The following is a 19,966-nucleotide window of genomic DNA, read 5'->3' on the forward strand; positions in this document are numbered from 1 at the left end:
ACATCAGGTCTGGTACACAGCATTTCATACATGATAGAGCCTCTGGCTGAAACATAGGGAACATCTTTCATTTTCTCTCTATCTTCTGTAGTGGTCGGACATTGAGTCTTACTCAACTCCACACCTTGTAACACAGGTAAGAACCCTTTCTTTGCTTGATCCATTTTGAACTTCTTCAAAACTTTTTCAAGGTATGTGCTTTGTGAAAGTCCAATTAAGCGTCTTGATCTATCTCTATAGATCTTAATGCCCAATATGTAAGCAGCTTCACCGAGGTCTTTCATTGAAAAACTCTTATTCAAGTATCCCTTTATGCTATCCAGAAATTCTATATCATTTCCGATTAGTAATATGTCATCTACATATAATATCAGAAATGCTACAGAGCTCCCACTCACTTTCTTGTAAATACAGGCTTCTCCAAAAGTCTGTATAAAACCAAATGCTTTGATCACACTATCAAAGCGTTTATTCCAACTCCGAGAGGCTTGCACCAGTCCATAAATGGATCGCTGGAGCTTGCACACTTTGTTAGCTCCCTTTGGATCGACAAAACCTTCTGGTTGCATCATATACAACTCTTCTTCCAGAAATCCATTCAGGAATGCAGTTTTGACATCCATCTGCCAAATTTCATAATCATAAAATGCGGCAATTGCTAACATGATTCGGACAGACTTAAGCATCGCTACGGGTGAGAAGGTCTCATCGTAGTCAATCCCTTGAACTTGCCGAAAACCTTTTGCGACAAGTCGAGCTTTGTAGACAGTAATATTACCGTCAGCGTCAGTCTTCTTCTTGAAGATCCATTTATTCTCAATTGCTTGCCGATCATCGGGCAAGTCAACCAAAGTCCATACTTTGTTCTCATACATGGATCCCATCTCAGATTTCATGGCTTCAAGCCATTTGCGGAATCTGGGCTCACCATCGCTTCTTCATAGTTCGTAGGTTCATCATGATCTAGTAGCATAACTTCCATAACAGGATTACCGTACCACTCTGGTGCGGATCTTACTCTGGTTGATCTACGAGGTTCAGTAGTATCTTGTTCTGAAGTTTCATGATCATCATATAGCTTCCTCACTAATTGGTGTAGGTGTCACTGAAACAGTTTTCTGTGATGCACTACTTTCCAATAGGGAGCAGGTACAGTTACCTCATCAAGTTCTACTTTCCTCCCACTCACTTCTTTCGAGAGAAACTCCTTCCAGAAATTTCCGAATTTAGCAACAAAAGTCTTGCCTTCGATCTGTGATAGAAGGTATCCAATAGTCTCCTTTGGGTATCATGAAGACACATTTCCGATTTGGGTTCGAGCTTATCAGGTTGAAGCTTTTTCACATAAGCATCGCAGCCCCAAACTTTCAGAAACGACAACTTTGGTTTCTTGCCAAACCACAGTTCATAAGGTGTCATCTCAATGGATTTTGATGGTGCCCTATTTAACGTGAATGCGGCCGTCTCTAGAGCGTATCCCCAAAACGATAGCGGTAAATCAGTAAGAGACATCATAGATCGTACCATATCTAGTAAAGTACGATTACGACGTTCAGACATACCATTACGTTGTGGTGTTCCGGGTGGCGTGAGTTGCGAAACTATTCCACATTGTTTCAAACGTACACCAAACTCATAACTCAAATATTCTCCTCCACGATCATATCGTAGAAATTTTATTTTCTTCTTACGATGATTTTCAACTTCACTCTGAAATTCTTTGAACTTTTCAAACGTTTCAGACTTATGTTTCATTAAGTAGATATACCCATATCTGCTTAAGTCATCTGTGAAGGTGAGAAAATAACGATATCCGCCACGAGCCTCAATATTCATCGGACCACATACATCTGTATGTATGATTTCCAACAAATCTGTTGCTCTCTCCATAGTACCGGAGAACGGTGTTTTAGTCATCTTGCCCATGAGGCACGGTTCGCAAGTACCAAGTGATTCATAATCAAGTGATTCCAAAAGTCCATCAGTATGTAGTTTCTTCATGCGCTTTACACCGATATGACCTAAACGGCAGTGCCACAAATAAGTTGCACTATCATTATCAACTCCGCTTCTTTTGGCTTCAACACTATGAATATGTGTGTTACTACTATCGAGATTTAATAAAAACAGACCACTCTTTAAGGGTGCATGACCATAAAAGATATTACTCATATAAATAGAAACCATTATTCTCAGATTTAAATGAATAACCGTCTCGCATCAAACAAGATCCAGATATAATGTTCATGCTTAACGCTGGCACCAAATAACAATTATTTAGGTCTAATATTAATCCCGAAGGTAGATGTAGAGGTAGCGTGCCGACTGCGATCACATCGCCACGCGCATCTCACCTCGTCCTTAGCCAATCTTCGCTTAATCCGTAGTCCCTGTTTCGAGTTGCAAATATTAGCAACAGAACCAGTATCAAATACCCAGGTGCTACTGCGAGCATTAGTAAGGTACACATCAATAAATGTATATCACATATACCTTTGTTCACCTTGCCATCCTTCTTATCCGCCAAATACTTGGGGCAGTTCCGCTTCCAGTGACCAGTCTGCTTGCAGTAGAAGCACTCAGTTTCAGGCTTAGGTCCAGACTTTGGGTTTCTTCTCTTGAGTAGCAACTTGCTTGCTGTTCTTCTTGAAGTTCCCCTTCTTCTTCCCTTTGCCCTTTTTCTTGAAACTAGTGGTCTTGTTGACCATCAACCACTTGATGCTCCTTCTTGATTTCTACCTCCGCAGCTTTCAGCATCAGCGAAGAGCTCGGGAATAGTCTTATGTTCATCCCTTGCATATTATAGTTCATCACTGAAGCTCTTGTAGCTTGGTGAATATTGTAAGAATATGTCTGCGATTCAAGGTCGACTGCAATGTCTATCATACACTCTATAATCATCCCTCAGATGGGTATCAACTGTATCATTACTGATCTCCCAAAGACGATAGATTATGAGAATGTTATATTGCGCAGCGTGAACATCAACGATATAATCAACTTCGAGATTTACAGCTCTGATTATGAGCGACAATCTTAGGAGTGAGAAGATGATGCATTGAAGGATGATCGTGACACGAAACTATACAGGCATGGCATTAGCGATTTAATAACTATACTCTATTAGACCCATCATCTCTCAGATACAAGAGTCAATTCCTACTTTCTAACATCATGACATTATATTATACGTCAGATTTCCTTGCGAAGTCCCTCTGACCATTCGAGAGATCAGTTAGACTCACTGCACAGTATGAGTGATAGCGTGTATTTGAGCTCCAATGGATTTATCTCCAGTTGTAAGCGAACTCTGCAGACGCTTTTCTATGATGAACTCTATGCGCGATAGACTTCACATCAAGCCAAATCTATGGGCCCAGTCAGACGCATGAACTGACTATACGTGTCATGTTTACATGTGAACGCAATGTACTATTTTGCTTACATTCACACCACATAAGCATCTGATCACTATTACAGAGACTTCACTACGTTCTCCTGTAGAGAATTCGCCCTACATCATTCATCTTCACCACTTCAAGCTTTCATACATGAACACACTTATAAAAATATCGCGATAATACATGCAGCGATAGCGACGAGTCTATACCATATATCTACACTCATTAAACAACATGCAAATATATCTTTTGAGCATGAACTCAATATATTATTTACCTAATGTTATATTCTCATGTTCAGTTACCTACTATCTGCAAATAATTATGACACACAGTTAGATAGACATCGCAACTATATAAATATCTCCACACTCATGTGCTATGACTTGTTCCACTCAATAAATCACGAACTAAACTTGCAATAAAGCACTAATTTTCTACGTACGATGAGTGACGTCATGGCCATAATTATATGTGTTGCAATTGAAGTTGAATCTCTATTCAATGCGACATAGTTGATCAAGCTAACCACTATATGCTAGGATCCGATGACTATACGAGCATGGAGTCATTGTTTGCATGATTACATCGTTTCATGTGTGTTGACACCACACTATGTTGATCATATCTGCTATATGATTCACGCTCGACCTTTCGGTCTCGTGTTCCGAGGCCATATCTGTATATGCTTGGCTCGTCAAGTATAACCTGAGTATTCCGCGTGTGCAACTGTTTTGCACCCGTTGTATTTGAACGTAGAACCTATCACACCCGATCATCACGTGGTGTCTCAGCACGAAGAACTTTCGCAACGGTGCATACTCAGGGAGAACACTTCTTGATAATTAGTGAGAGATCATCTTATAATGCTACCATCAATCAAAGCAAGATAAGATGCATAAAATAAACATCACATGCAATCAATATAATATCATATATGGCCATCATCATCTTGTGCTCTAATATTTATAGTTGGAGAGTATTATTATTAAAGACATCAAGTAACAATCACATACTTGTGCCAGAGTTGTGGCATCTTCGCAATCTCTCTAGCGAAAGCCATGCCTTGTTGGATGTAACGCGATGCACGTGGACACAAACACTTGCTAGCGAGCGAGTTCTACTTTGACGCGCACTCTATTTACGTTATATTTCGAGCGTGGTAAGTGTCAAATGTGTACTTGAGCCGAGTTTCTTGTGCGACACTTGAGCCGCTATTCTCCTATACCAAATAGTGATAGTTATAATGCTTATTATTCCGTGAGAGTGCTGTTGGCAGTCAGCAATTACACAATGTAAACGAAGACCAGACTAACGCGCGAAATGTCAGATCACTTGACGGTTCGATAGTCGAGCGGAGCAAATACTATGATCCATTGCTTCAACATAATTAATTTACTTCGAGATAAAGACACACTCAGTATTCATTGTTTCGTGAGTGACAACCAGATCATCACGAATTATCATCACATCACGAGTCCGAGCTAAAAACAAGTCATTTATGGAAACACGACCTTTCTTAACTACTATGCGAGTATATTATACAAGTTATTGCAACACACGATGAGCCAACGAGCTATTTAGGTCTATATCACATATTTACTCACCTACGCACATATAACGATCACGTAGAGCACTTATATTATCTAGATCGTAGCTGGAGCGTTACTTTGAAGACCTTTCCTAATATCGAGTGGTCTCGTGTCGAGTAAAGCGTCGTAGCACTTCGATTCCAAGACCGACAGGAGTCTTGATGATAGAGATTAGATGAGAAGGACGAGATAACACACCTCAAGAATGCGAGGCGCGTAATGCCGCAATCAGAGAGCCCACCTTAGAGGGATAACCGATGGTCCATCGGAGACTCCAAGCGTCTAAGCTTGGGGATGCCCCAGAAGGCATCCCATCTTTCTTCAACAAGTATCGGTATGTTTTTGGATTCGTTTCGTTCATGTGATATGTGCAATCTTGGAGCATCTTTTGCATTTAGTTTTAATTTTTATTTTATGCACCATGCTGGTATGAGATAGTCCTTGGTTGATTTATAGAATTCTCTTTGCACTTCACTTAAATCTTTTGAGTATGGCTTTATAGAATGCTTCATGTGCTTCACTTATATAATTTGAAGTTTGGATTGCCTGTTTCTCTTTACATAGAAACCCGCCATTTGTAGAATGCTCTTTTGCTTGACTTATATTTGTTGGAGAGTGGGCATATCTTTTGTAGAAAGATTTAAACTCTCTTGCTTCACTTATATCTATTTAGAGAGATGACAGGAACTGGTCATTCACATGGTTAGTCATAAAATCCTTCATAAAACTTGTAGATCACTGAATATGATATGTTTGATTCCTTGCAATAGTTTTGTGATATAAAGATTGTGATATTAGAGTCATGCTAGTGGGTAGTTGTGGATTAGTAGAAATACTTGTGTTGAAGGTGTTGTGAAAATAGTCGTCCACGCGGTAATCGATCCAGTGCTACGGGCACGCTGTCGGCACACACCGCTAAAGTATAACCCGCCGACAGTCCAGAGTAAGAGAGCATGCTGGTAAGACATATGACATTAATCTCACTTGCTTGTCTTGCTTATACTGACCGACCATCAACTTGTGGACGCTACGCTACCATTGCATATAACATCAATGAGATTCTATATTCCTACACCCAATCACGTAGTGCCTCAAGGGCACGCAAGTAGTACTGTTAGGGAACGGTTATGCTTCGAATTTGGCGAATATAATAAAATCTTTTCTGCACCATATACGCACTACGACGGCAGATCATGTGATGATCGACATTGTCAAAGGGCCATACGATGGGAGTAGAGTGCGTGATCACTTACTCACCCTTGCTCTACTCACTGTGCGTGAGACCTTCTGTCTGGAAACCGTGAAAATTCCGCTTTCTCACTTGCTCTGCAGAAGTGTAGTGCTGCATACAACCTTCGATCTTCACGGCCTCCGCCGGAGCCTGAGCAATCGAACACCGAAACTACGTGCACACAACTCAGAGCGTTCTAGCGTACAACATGTTCTAGATATCTCTGCTGCGAGCGAATGCAGATCCCCAGGACATAACCTCCTTTCCGATATCCCTAGCTCAAACGTTGTCGAGAGAAAGAGCTCAGCCCCACCACACGATCGGAGTCGTACCGCTATCTATGAGAGCAATGCTTACTTCGCATAGCCATTTTCGCAGGGCCGTACTAACTTAACGCCAATACCAAAACATCTCTATCAATTCGCATGCATATATTAGCATAGACATTGAGGCCATCGTGTGAGATGCATACTTAGCGCTAAGATATTGAGCAATGAATCCACGTTATGATAATAACTCATCATGATTATGTTCTATCGGTGCCCTCTGCCTCTCACGTATATAAAGGACTAAAGGGGGGAGCGGCCGGATGAGGACCGGCGCGACCAGGCGCGCCAGGAGAGTCCTACTCCCTCGGAGTAGGATTCCCCCCCCAATCCTAGTTGGAATAGGATTCGCGGAGGGGGGGAAAGAGAGAGAGGGGCCGGCCCCCTCTCTCCTTGTCCTATTCGGACTAGGGGGGGAGGGGCGCGCGGCCCAGCCCTGGCCGCCTCTCCTCTTCTTCCACTAAGGCCCATTAAGGCCCATGTACCTCCCGGGGGTTTCCGGTAACCTCCTGGTTTTCCGGTAAAATCCCGATTTCACCCGGAACACTTCCGATATCCAAATATAGGCTTCCAATATATCAATCTTTATGTCTCGACCATTTCGAGACTCCTCGTCATGTCCGTGATCACATCCGGGACTCCGAACAAACTTCGGTACATCAAAATGCATAAACTCATAATATAACTGTCATCGTAACCTTAAGCGTGCGGACCCTACGGGTTCGAGAATAATGTAGACATGACCGAGACACGTCTCCGGTCAATAACCAATAGCGGAACCTGGATGCTCATATTGGCTCCTACATATTCTACGAAGATCTTTATCGGTCAGACCGCATAACAACATACGTTGTTCCCTTTGTCATCGGTATGTTACTTGCCCGAGATTCGATCGTCGGTATCCAATACCTAGTTCAATCTCGTTATCGGCAAGTCTCTTTACTCGTTCTGTAATACATCATCCCGCAACTAACTCATTAGTTGCAATTGCTTGCAAGGCTTAAGTGATGTGCATTACCGAGAGGGCCCAGAGATACCTCTCCGACAATCGGAGTGACAAATCCTAATCTCGAAATACGCCAACCCAACATGTACCTTTGGAGACACCTGTAGAGCTCCTTTATAATCACCCAGTTACGTTGTGACGTTTGGTAGCACACAAAGTGTTCCTCTGGCAAACGGGAGTTGCATAATCACATAGTCATAGGAACATGTATAAGTCATGAAGAAAGCAATAGCAACATACTAAACGATCGGGTGCTAAGCTAATGGAATGGGTCATGTCAATCAGATCATTCAACTAATGATGTGACCTCGTTAATCAAATAACAACTCGTTGTTCATGGTTAGGAAACACAACCATCTTTGATTAACGAGCTAGTCAAGTAGAGGCATACTAGTGACACTTTGTTTGTCTATGTATTCACACATGTATTATGTTTCCGGTTAATACAATTCTAGCATGAACAATAAACATTTATCATGATATAAGGAAATAAATAATAACTTTATTATTGCCAGATGATGGCGAACCGAAGTGTGAAATAATGGTTGCTTCGTCCATCTGGGAAAGTGCGGCATTGTGATTTGACGTCTCATTGCTCATTACTACTACTGGGCCGGTACGAGTGGGGTGCGTCCCCCCTGCTGTTCTGCACTGTTATTTGGTGCTTGACACGTCGACCCGGTTGCTATATGTCCCACATGTCGGCGACAGGAAGTACAGAATTCATGAAAGGGAGCGTCGACGGAGGAGTATACTACAGAATTCATGAAAGGGAGCGACTTAGTTTTGGAAAAATCTGTTTTTACGGAGTACGTACCCACTAGGGTTTATAGGGCTCATCTAAAAAACATTCGTTTTTCCATTTGATAAGTCTCAATTCTACTATACTAGTAGTAGTACCATTACATGTTGGATTTCGAGGTGCGTTAGATCACCCGACGCAAGCAGTGTCAAGAGGAAACTAACCAATGCATGTACAAGTTCATGGAAATTTAGTGGTCATTCATGCATTCGTTCTAATTAATGCCTCGGTAAACATAACTTCTTGAGAAAAACGAGCGTACTAATTACTTGTGCAAACTACGAAATTAATTCGACCACTCACCGTCTACCTTGGTTGGAGAGATTTTGAAATTGAGCCATAAACTGGAAAGGAGGGAGTAGTAACTTTTGTCTCGATTACTATTTGTGGCCTTGTATAGATGCAAAATGTATTTTTTTATAGTGGCCTTGTATAAGTAAATGGAGGGAGTACTAACCAAAGTACGTAGTAGGGACGAGGAGTAAACGGAGGGAGTAGTAAAATTTTCTCCTCGTGCTGCGAGCCACCGCGCGCGTGGGCGAGGGAGCGGGCGTAAGGCGTAGTAAGCAAGCTTCACCTCATCCTGCGAGCCACCGCGCCCGTGGGCGGGGGAGACGGCGTACTAAGCAAGCTTCTCCTCGTTCTGCGAGTTGACGGGACACATCAAAAGTACTCCAGTGTATAGAGCCTTGCCTCTAAGGTAGGCCCCACATGGTTTGCCTCTTTTTTTAATTTACATAACGCGTCAAGTCGCAATTTGTTTGTTCACCCGTGGTAGACGATCCTCCCTCCACCAAGTGGACAACCAGTACATGCCAAATTACCACGTGGGCTGCCTTTTTCGTACAGAAATGAGCTCCACCGTGTACCCGCAGGTGTGGTTGGGAAAGAGACGGGAGTACGTGCGCCGTGCGTGCACCTCTTCTCTTCGTGCACGTCCCCCACCTACGTGGGTGTGTGTGAGAGAGATACAAACCTAGACATAATGCCGTCCATCCCCATGCCTCCGCCCAGTCCGACCACCAGTCACCACCACGCCCCACTCCTCCTCACCTTATCTCTCATCTTTCTCCCTCCATTTTTATATACAAGGGGCCACTATCAAAATTACAATTTGCAGATATACAAGGCCACTAACACTAATCGATGCAATATTAATGGTGTTTGCCTCGTGGTACTAGCAAAGGAGGACATTAATTATCCCTTGCATGCATGCGGGAGTTTGTAAAAAAATGCATCTTGATGTTCCGTGCAATGCACGGGCATCTTGCTAGTCCATGAAAACAACACATGGCAAAATTCCACGGCGAACGAGGGATTTGAATCTGTTGGGAGGGGCTGTTTGGATCTTGCCCGGGGTAGCCAAAATATTGGCGACCCTTTTGTCCACCGGTGCCTTTGCCACCGATGAACGAGGAATGGCTCAGGTGCTCATGCTGTCATGCATCCTCCAGCGTGCACGTTGGGCACGAGCTCACACGAGCTGTGTTTTTTGTCCCGCAACGCCGCCCGTGCCGCCCGCAGACCGACCGGCAACCCGCAAATTACGCCATCCAACCGTAGCCGCACACATTATGACAGCAAACTCAACCACCGACGAAATTCACGCAACATAGACAAACTGATATTTCATATAAACACGACGAATCATATAAATACCGGATTTTCATAAACATGACGATTTCATTACATTCAAATGAACTACGCGTGCTAGTTCTGGACAGCACAGTATAATACCTGCCTAAATGGTCGCCCGCGATCGATTTGTGTTCCTCATGTCGCAGCACGATCACGGACTGCCGAGCCCCGGAGGTATATGCCTTCAGCGCAAAGGACGCTCGCTTCCCCACTGCCCAACTGATATCATTGCTGGTGCCGAAGATGATGGTGGCCGGCACCGGTTTGAGTTCATCACCGGCCACTACTTCGCCATGGCCGGCACCGGCTCGAGTTCATCCTAACATTCCCCTCTTCCGTGGAGCCCATGCGGGGTCGACGAAGGTCCTCGCAAAAAAGGATCCGACAAGACACCTGCTGTGTACGCCGGTGTCGCCTCCGCGGTGGCCTTCATGGGACCCAAGCGGCGGCGGCCTCCCGTGTTCTACTTCTCCTCGATGATGGCGGCGGACGCGGAGGCGCTGGCCACCGACTCGTCGCTCTCCGCGCACCCGGCTTCTGTCGCTGCTTGCATGGCACGGCCGCCGGCATGGGAGTCTCGGCCACAGAAACGGGAGACGCGGTACGAGGCGGCGGCGTGGGCAGGCAACGACGCCCGTGCGCCGCTCCTCGTCGAGCTGGCCTGGAGCGGCGAGTTGCTGAACCGCGCGCGCCGGCTTGGGGCGGCAACTGGCTCCGTCGGGCGAGGGGAGGGAGGTGGATCAGCGAGCTGCATAGCTCGTATCCGGGCTACCCAGCCGGCTTGGATGCGGAATAACTACTCTTCGTAAGCCATTGTAAGAGTGGACAAAATGGTGGAGGAGATAGGGGAGCGGCGGAGGTGTGCGATTCTTGGCCGGCGTTTGGCCTCGTTTAAATAGGAGATTAAATAGATGGCGGACGGGAGGAGCTCACGCGTTGCGTTTAACACCGGCCCGGTCATGAACGGACGTGTGTCCAGAGTGGGTTTCTCGGCTTCCACACGGGCGGGTTTCATGGAGGCGTTTGAATGCGGCACGGAGGCGTGTTCAGCGGCGTGCCGCGAGTGGCGCCCTCGACTCTGACCTAGGACACCGCGCCGTTCTTCCACTGACATGTGGGCTCTTTGGGTGCATGGCATGCATGTCAGTGACCCAACGCAGGCAGCGCACAGCAGAGGAACCTTTGGTGGGCCAGGGCGGTCAGAAGCGGGCATTTCATAAACCGATGATTGTTCATTGAGTGTGACATCTTTTTCATGTAGATAAGCCTACTATGTTGATAGCCCGTTCGATACGTTGTGATTCATAAAGACCGCTGCAAACATCAATGTTCTGCTTATCACAGATAAGATTGATTAATACCCGTAACAATCCATGTCCTTAACAAAGGGTGCATGCACGTATAGGTTGAACGTGTGTCTTGCGTTGTGTTGTGTGCATGCAGGCGTGCGAGTGTTGCGTGCGTGCAAGGGTACGTTTCAGTGTTGCATGCATGGGTGCGTACGTGCGTGTGTTCGTGAGTGCATGTGTACGTGTCAGTGTTGCACGCCAGCATGCGTGCGTGTGTACGTGTCAGTGTTGCACGCCTACATGCGTGCGTGTCTTGCGTGCGTGCATGTGTACGTGCGGGGTGAGGCTACACGTCAGTCGACTGACTTTTTCATCTCTGGTCATTAGATTTTCCAGCCGTTGGATACGAAATCAAGGGCCTCCAGTTTATCATCAAACTCCACCCCCCTGAGCCGCCAGCCACCACCGGCCGAACCGCCAGCCCCCGCCGCCCGCGGCCGGCCCGCCCTCCCCGAAACCACTCCCCACCGCCGGTCCGCCGCCGCACCGGCCATCCCTCTAGCCCCCCCCCCGAGCTTTTTCTCGGGGATCCCCACCCCACCGCCCAATGAACGCCCCCAACCGCCGGTGACTGCCAACCAGAGGTCTCACGACTTCGAATACCCACCGACCACTAATTTATTACCATTTCTGTCCTTCATATACGCGCTGACGGGTGGGCCCTATGGTAATGTGCGCTGCTGAATGTGGACCGTTTGACTGGTCAATTGATCGTGTTATCAACAAATTACGGAGCTGTATGGTGAGCCAGTGACCGTATGATCACCCTAAAATGTACTCCTATTTTATTAACACAGTACAGACTCAAACTACCATTTCTTTCTTTCATATACGGGCTGACAGGTGGGCCCCACGGTTACACGTCCCGATGGTGCAACACTAGTTGCGCCGCGTGGAACGTTTGACTGGTCAATTGATTGTGTCATCAACAAAATACGGAGTTGTACGGGTGAGCCAGTGACCGTATAATCATGATATGTATTTGTTTAACACGGTACAGACACAAGGGCTCATATATACGCGCAAGCACTCACCGCTATAAGCGCACACACGCGAACCCTGCCCCTATGAGCACCTTCGAGAGATGGCAATTTTATCCATGGACATGGATACCCATGGATATCCAACCCGAATGGATAGGGTTTCGATATGCTTTTGCGCCCATGGGCAGCGCCCAAACCCGACCCGATTACTCGTGGATAGGACATGGACATAATCTTGTACCCATGGATATATCCAAACCCGACCCGATCGTCTGACTTAACGAGCAATATTCTGCAACACCTACCCCATATTCACATGTCCCACTATAATTTTATCCTTTATCTAAAACATCCAAAAGAAATTACACAATCCCCACCGTAACATACTCCAACACACCTTCTCATCCTATTATCTACACTAATTAAATGACTTGTTGTTGAGAATCGGTGCCATCTCCTTGAGTTACTCCTCTCATAGCCCTAGAGGTGGCCGCCGCTGCCAACCGCTACCCCCACGTAAGGTGGATCGCTGCAGCAGCCACTACTGGCCTGCGACAACCCAGCTCCATATCTCCTTGACCCCTCCGTCTTTGCTTTTCCACACATGCATTGATGCATGGCCGCAACAGTGGGACAATGCAAGGGCTATGACTGCATGGCAGGGAGTGAGCACGCCAATGCAGAGTGCATATTATGCAATGAGTTATGTCTTATGTATAGGTCTTGAGAGGACCCGATGGATATCCAATGGGTATGGATATCCATCGGATTTGGACATGGTCACACGCCCATGGATATTTCATGGATGGGCTGGGACTGCCTTCATGGATATGGATATGGATTTGATATTGTTCAACCCGATCCAAAACGCCGACCCATTGCCACACGCGAACCCTACCCCTATGAGCACCTTCGAGAGAGTGGGCCAGCATATATGATCTTGAGATTTTACGAAGTCACCATAGGTGCCTCGTAGTCGAGTGGAACGTCTCCTCCCACTGAACGTACGTCGCCGGAAAATACTGAAATTAACACAAGATAAATGCGAGCACCGGGACTTTAACCTTGGTGGGCTCGAGAAACCACTGTCCTCTAACCATCCAACCACATGTTGGTTAGCACGACAAAATGTATGTGGTGACCGTGATGAGCTTATTCTGAAGTCCAGTGACCATATCGTGCTTTCGCTTCAAATACAATGACCGTAAGTGTCGTCAACAAAATACGGAGCACGCATCAAATGCAAAGTCCGTCAGTGTCATCAACAAAATATGGAGACGTATCGTGAGCTAGATACCGTTGTACTATTGTATATGCTTATTTTCTTAGTGGCCGATTGCGTGTGTGGTGTGGTGGGCACATCATTTCTAGTTGTGGTGGGTCAACATGAAGACTCATGGGTCGGTTCCATCCTGCGCCACATATAGGTTGGACCGAGACGTGTTATACGAAGACCCATGTGGAGGACTCGGCGTACAACACGAAGCTACCAGAGTCGCGGAGGACTCTATCCCCACTGGTGATAAGCCGACTATATATGATTTGTAACCCTAGGCCCTTAGTATGTTATACAAGCTTGGGGGCTAGTTCGTCGATAGTATACACACACGCACAATGCCTGGTATTCACGTGCACTTTGTACACACCCCTATGACTAATATACAGTACCAGGAGTAGGCTCTTTCTTCAACTGCAATTGAATTCTAGCATGTGCATGTGTTTATTTCATATTATTGATCCATAGAGTGAGAGCGGTTTGAAATACAGGCAATGGATGCTTTTGCAATTCATATATAAACATTAATTAGTGCACTCCATGTTGTTAGTGTGAAGCACTTTATACATTGTCACTTGCATGGATACATTCCAAATTGCTAGCTACGAAATAGAATACATGTCGAATTCAACATAAAGGGGGTTTCGAAGATTCGAATTCATAGGAAGTGCATTCATCTATTTGAACCCGAGATAATGGCATTGTAAATCAGATGTAAAAGGGGGCATCAATCTTTGTTGTGAGTTTGAACATGCTATTTATATTCATACGCATATCTAACTTTTTTTGCAACAAGGAGATTATATCTGGAACCATGCATGAACTGAGGTAAGTTGCATATTTTTTAATATATACTCGTGTACAATGTATATTCAAATGTACCCCCTCCATTCCAAAATAATCGTAGCTTTAGGATTTTCAAGAGTAAAGATTTGTGAAGTTGACAAATCCTGAAAGTTCAATTCAAGAGAACCGAAAATGTTAATGCTTCTGCTCCCAAATATTGAATGAAGCGCCAAATAGGCCTCTGGTCACCCGAAACCGCAGCGCGAGACTAATGTTTTGGTGGTTAGGAAATTACTGTCCTGACTCTGGCCCCGGTTGTAGCCTATCGGCCCGATGTCCAAAGGTCTAAACCGGGGTAGGTTTGTAACTTCACCAAGACGCCAGAGAAGCATTCATACGCCGTGGGCGCCTACCCATGCGCTCGGCCAAAATCTATCCCGCCCACATTTGGGACACCTGACATGACTGTCCTACCCCCAACCTGCAATATGTCCGAAATTTTAGATGGGGGGAAAGTTTGTAACTTTCCCCAAATTTCAAACAAGCGCGTCTCAAACCGAAACGTTGTTCCCCCTTAGTTCCCCGCCTCCCTCCGTTTCCCCATTCATACTCCGTGGGTGCGAAAACACCCTCTCCACCAGCCGCGAAACCCCAGCCTCCTCCGTCCTCCACCCCATAGCGGCCAATCCACCGCCGCCCTCCTCCATCATGCGGAGCCGGTACCCCGTCGCTCAGTCCAATGCAACCGCAACCGCAACGCCCTCAAGGACTTAGCAGCTGAAGCCGAGGCAGAGCTGCCTCCACGATGCCCGCCGACGTGCGCCGTACCAGAACCACTCCGACCACGCCGTCCTGCGGCCTCACTGCTGCGGCTCCACTGTCGCAACCGTCCACCGCACGGAGCTGTTCCGCTACGCCGTCGTTCGCCACCTCGAATCTGCTTCCTCGCCGCTGACAGACGGCCACCACACCACACTCAACAACTTGGCCATGGGTTCGTCCAAGGCTGCACCGTCCTCCACAACTTCTGGTTTCCGGCGAACAACAAGAAGATCGTCGGAAAAACAGAAGGACACAGCACTGCCAGCAGAAAGAGGTACTCCTCTTCCCTTATTCGTGCAAATCTTACGTCTCCGCTCACACCGTATTCATCCCACGAAAGAAACTAGTTGAGCGCTTCTTACTGCATCTTCTTCGTGATACTAAATGCACAAGGTTTCCTCCCTTTTACTATTTCACCTTTGCTAGAGGTCAGTAGTCCGCCTGGATTTCAATTCAGGGTCAGTGGATCTGCAATTAAAAGAAGCAGCACCCGCTTAGGCGCGCGGAGCACCTAGTCCGCCTGTTCCCCGGGGAAGCGGCGCATCGGTGTCTATCATAGGGGTGTGGGGCGCAGGAGCTGCTTGCGCCCGATCTGGAGGTCGGCGGGGCTTGAATGGATGGGGGGGCGGTGCCAAGCACGGCGGTGCGGTGAGGTCGAGGGGAGGGCGCAGGCAGGGGAGGAATACTGGGCCGGTGGTCGCTGGCGTTTCGAGGAAGATCGTCAACACTGACTCGCTGGAGGTAGATGAAGGCGATCTGCCCGTTCTTTGTACATCGGACGGTGCAGAAAAAATGGACTGACCTATTTGCTTTCAGTCGACTGTTATTTTCATAGAATCCTGTAGTAATTTAGTGTGCCATGCATGTTGTAGAGCTATCATATGTCTCCCTCATTTATTTCTCACCGACCTGCTATCTGCTACCTTTACACTGTACTAATTGTGCACACACTTCACCCATACTCACACTATTGTTTTTTATGCATGGGTATTTCAGACTCTGACGCAGTGTTGATGAATGCAGAAAAGAAAAGACAGAAGTCGCTCCAGTGTAATTCGAAGATAAGCACTAAGCGTTTCCAGCGCTCTAATGGGTGCAGTGTCAGCAGTTGGAGACAGTAAAGTAGCTCTGCAGTTGATGATCTCAATTGCCACACACAACCATCCCAGGTGCTTGCTTTAACTTCGCGCTGTCAAATGTGGTTGCATGTTGCATATGGTGTCTAGCTTGTATTGCTTCCAATTTGGTTAAATTGCATCTGCTTACTTTACACATTATACCTTTGATAATGACATGCCTTCCTGTTTTTGATACATACTACATATGTCTATTAACCATGTTCGTACATCAAACTAATGCTCTTTTGTATCCCTCGTCAATCACTTATGATGAGACAGTCACCCGGGTGGGTTTCTGTGAGACGCCATACTCGTTTAAAGAGTGCAGTGTCATCCTCCCCACATGATTCTCAAGAAACAGCAAGGCTAAATGAAGATAGTCAACGTAGCTCTCTAGTTGATCACCGCAATTCCCCCACACCACCATCGCAGGTGCTTGCTCTTACTTGGCAGTGTGATATGTAGTGTTCGTCTTACATGAAAGTAGTGTTCGTCAGTATCATGCATCAATGAGTTCTGAAGAGCAAATTTTATTCCTTTTTCTTGTGGGTTTGACTTGACAAGGCAAAATCAAGAAAGAGGAAGGAAAAGAGTAAGGAAGGCGATGATGGTGGTCCTCTGCAGCAACGTAAACGGAGCATCTGTACCGATTCTCCTTGTACTGATAGTGCATTACAAGGTCCAAGTCTCCGCTCCCCTACTCCACCATCCAAGGTGCTTGCTCTAACTTGGCAGTGTGATATCTGGTTGCATGTTGCATATGGTGTCTAGCTCGTATTGCTCCTAATTAGTGTAAACTGCATCTGCTTAGCTTACACATGATACATGTGAATATGACACGCTTTCCTGTTTTTGGTACATACTATATCTTATGATAAGGCACCTTTAAGTCGCCACTGTGATATTGGTTGTGTCTTGCATATGATTTCTAGCATGTACTGCTTCTAATTTGTTGAAACGCCATACAGTTTGAACTTGGCAGAGTGATATTGGTTGCATCTTTCATATGGTGTCTAGCTTGCAGTGCTTCTAATTTGTTGAAATGCCTTCTGCTTAGTTACCACATCATAGGTGTGAATATGTCACACCATCCTGTTTTTCATACATATTCCATCCTCGCATCATGTGTTTGCCTTTCATCCGAGTAGTGTTCGTCAGTATCATGCATGAATGAGTTCTGAAGAGCGAATTTTATTCCTTTTTCTATCGGTTTGACTTCACAATGCAAAATCATTACAGCTGAAGGAAATTAGTCCGGCAGTGGATGATGTTGGCCCTTTGGAGCAACTCAAACAAGGGGTCTCTACAGATTCTACTCCGCCATCCTCCCAACAAGATTCACAAGACAACACAAGGCCGGATAGTCAACGTAGCTATGTAGATGATGAGCACATCTCCCCTACTCCACCATCACTGGTGCTTGCTCTAACTTGACACTATTATATGTGGTTGCATGTTGTGTATGATTTCTAGCTTGTATTGCTTCTAACTTGAATTGCATCTGCTTACTTTACACATAATGCATGTGAATATGACACGTGTTCCTGTTTCTAGAACATACGTGTACATGATGAGCACATCTCCCCTACTTCACCATCACAGGTGCTTGCTCTTACTTGGAACTGTTATACGTGGTTGTGTTTTCCGTATGATGTCTAGTTTGTATTGCTTCTGATTATGTTGAATTGCATCTTTGTAGCTTACAACTTATACCTGCAACGATCACTTACCCATAAGACACATTTAACTTGGGACTGTGATGTAGGTTGCATCTTGCATTGTCTTCTAGCTTGTACTGCTTCTAATTTCTTGAAATGGCACTTACGACAGAGACACTTTTTACCTGATAGAGTGATATTTGTTGCATGTTCATATGGTGCCTAGCTTTCATTTATTCTAATTTTGTTGAAATGCCTTCCGCTTACTGTTTTTTCATACATATTCCATCCTCCTATCGTATGTGTGAATATGAAACACTGTCTTTTTTTGTATATATTCCATCCTCCTATCCTGCGCTTGCCTTACATCAAAGTAGTGTTCGTCTGTATCATGCATCAACCAGTTATGCAGAGCTAATTTTATTCATCTTCTTGTGGTTTTGACTTCATAAGGCAATATCAGAAAATAGGAAGGAAAAGAGTAAGTTAGGGGATGTTGGTGGTCCTCCGCATCGACGCAAACAGAGACTCTCTAGATTTGCCACAGCTACTGCTAATGAAGTTGAAGTCCCAAGTCTACATGATGAGTTCATCTCCCGTACTCCACCATCGCAGGTGCTTGCTCTAAGTTGACATTGTGATAATTGGTTTCATGTTGCATATGTTGTCTAGCCTGTATTTCTTCTATTTTGATTAAATTGCACCTGCTAAGTTTATACGTTATACATGTCTTATACATCATACTGCTTGTGTATCCCGCATCAGTCACTCATGATTGGACGCTTTTAACATGGCAGTTTGATAGTGGTTGCATCTTGCATTGATTTCTACGTTGTACTGCTTCTAATTTTTCGAATTGCCACTTATGACAAGACACTTTTAACTTGGCAGAGTAATATTGGTTGCATCTTTCATATGGTGTCTAGCTTGCATTACTTCTATTTTCTTGAAAATCCTTCTGCTTAGTTTGCACATCGTAGCTGTGAATATGTCATGCCGTCCTGTTTTTCTTACATATTCCATCCTCATACGGTTGTCTTACATCAAAGTATTGCTTGTCTGTATCATGCATCAATGAGTTCTGAAGAGTGATTTTATTCTTTTGTGTTGTGGGTACAGCTTGACATGGCAAAGTCAAAAAAGAGCAAGGAAAATAATATAGTAGGGAGTGCTGTTACTCGTCGGTGAAACAAAAAAGGTTCTGCCGTCGAGATTCTGCTGGTACTTATAGTGCAGTAGAAGGTCCAAGTCCACCGGCTAAATCTACAAACACAGTATCACCTGCTCCACCAGCTGCAGCATCCGCTTCAACTGTACCAGCATCTCAACCAGTTACTCGTTCGTTTGCTCCGAAACTGGCCAGTTCCCAAGCTGCCTTCACACCTAACACTACTTCTGAAGCACTGCTGACACAACAGGACTTGGCAAGATCAGATGAACCTCATGAGCATCAACACCAAGACGGTACCTGACCGAGTCAAGTTGCAGTTGCATGCTCCTATAGACAATACCCAGTTTAACACCTTCCTTGAACCATTTATCCGTAAGTAATGTTATTCATCGCAATTAGTAATATTGTCTTGCTCTGTCCCATACTTTCTAGCTTCCTCCTAATAAGACTCACATTCTTTTTTCAACAGATGACTCAGTTGGATCCGAAAGATGATGCAACTAGACAAGCATGCACTCATGTTTTTCAGTCTGCTCTGCGACAGTATCGGTACCACCTTAGAATCACTTTGAAGGCAAGGCTAACAATGAAATCGCCCAAACATCTCCAGTGGAATATTTTACAGATGAAGACTGGGCAGCCCTCGTTAAACACTGGTCTGATCCAAAGTATCATGTAGGCTATATGTATTTGATCAGACCACATATTGAACTTGTATTTATGTATGTGCCTTACAAGTGTATCTTCTTCTAGGCTAACTGTTTGAAGAACAAAACCAACCGTTCTAAAGTGAAATTCCAACAGACC

This window comes from Triticum urartu, chromosome 3, assembly GCF_003073215.2.
Source record: "Triticum urartu cultivar G1812 chromosome 3, Tu2.1, whole genome shotgun sequence".
Classification (NCBI taxonomy): Eukaryota; Viridiplantae; Streptophyta; class Magnoliopsida; order Poales; family Poaceae; genus Triticum; species Triticum urartu.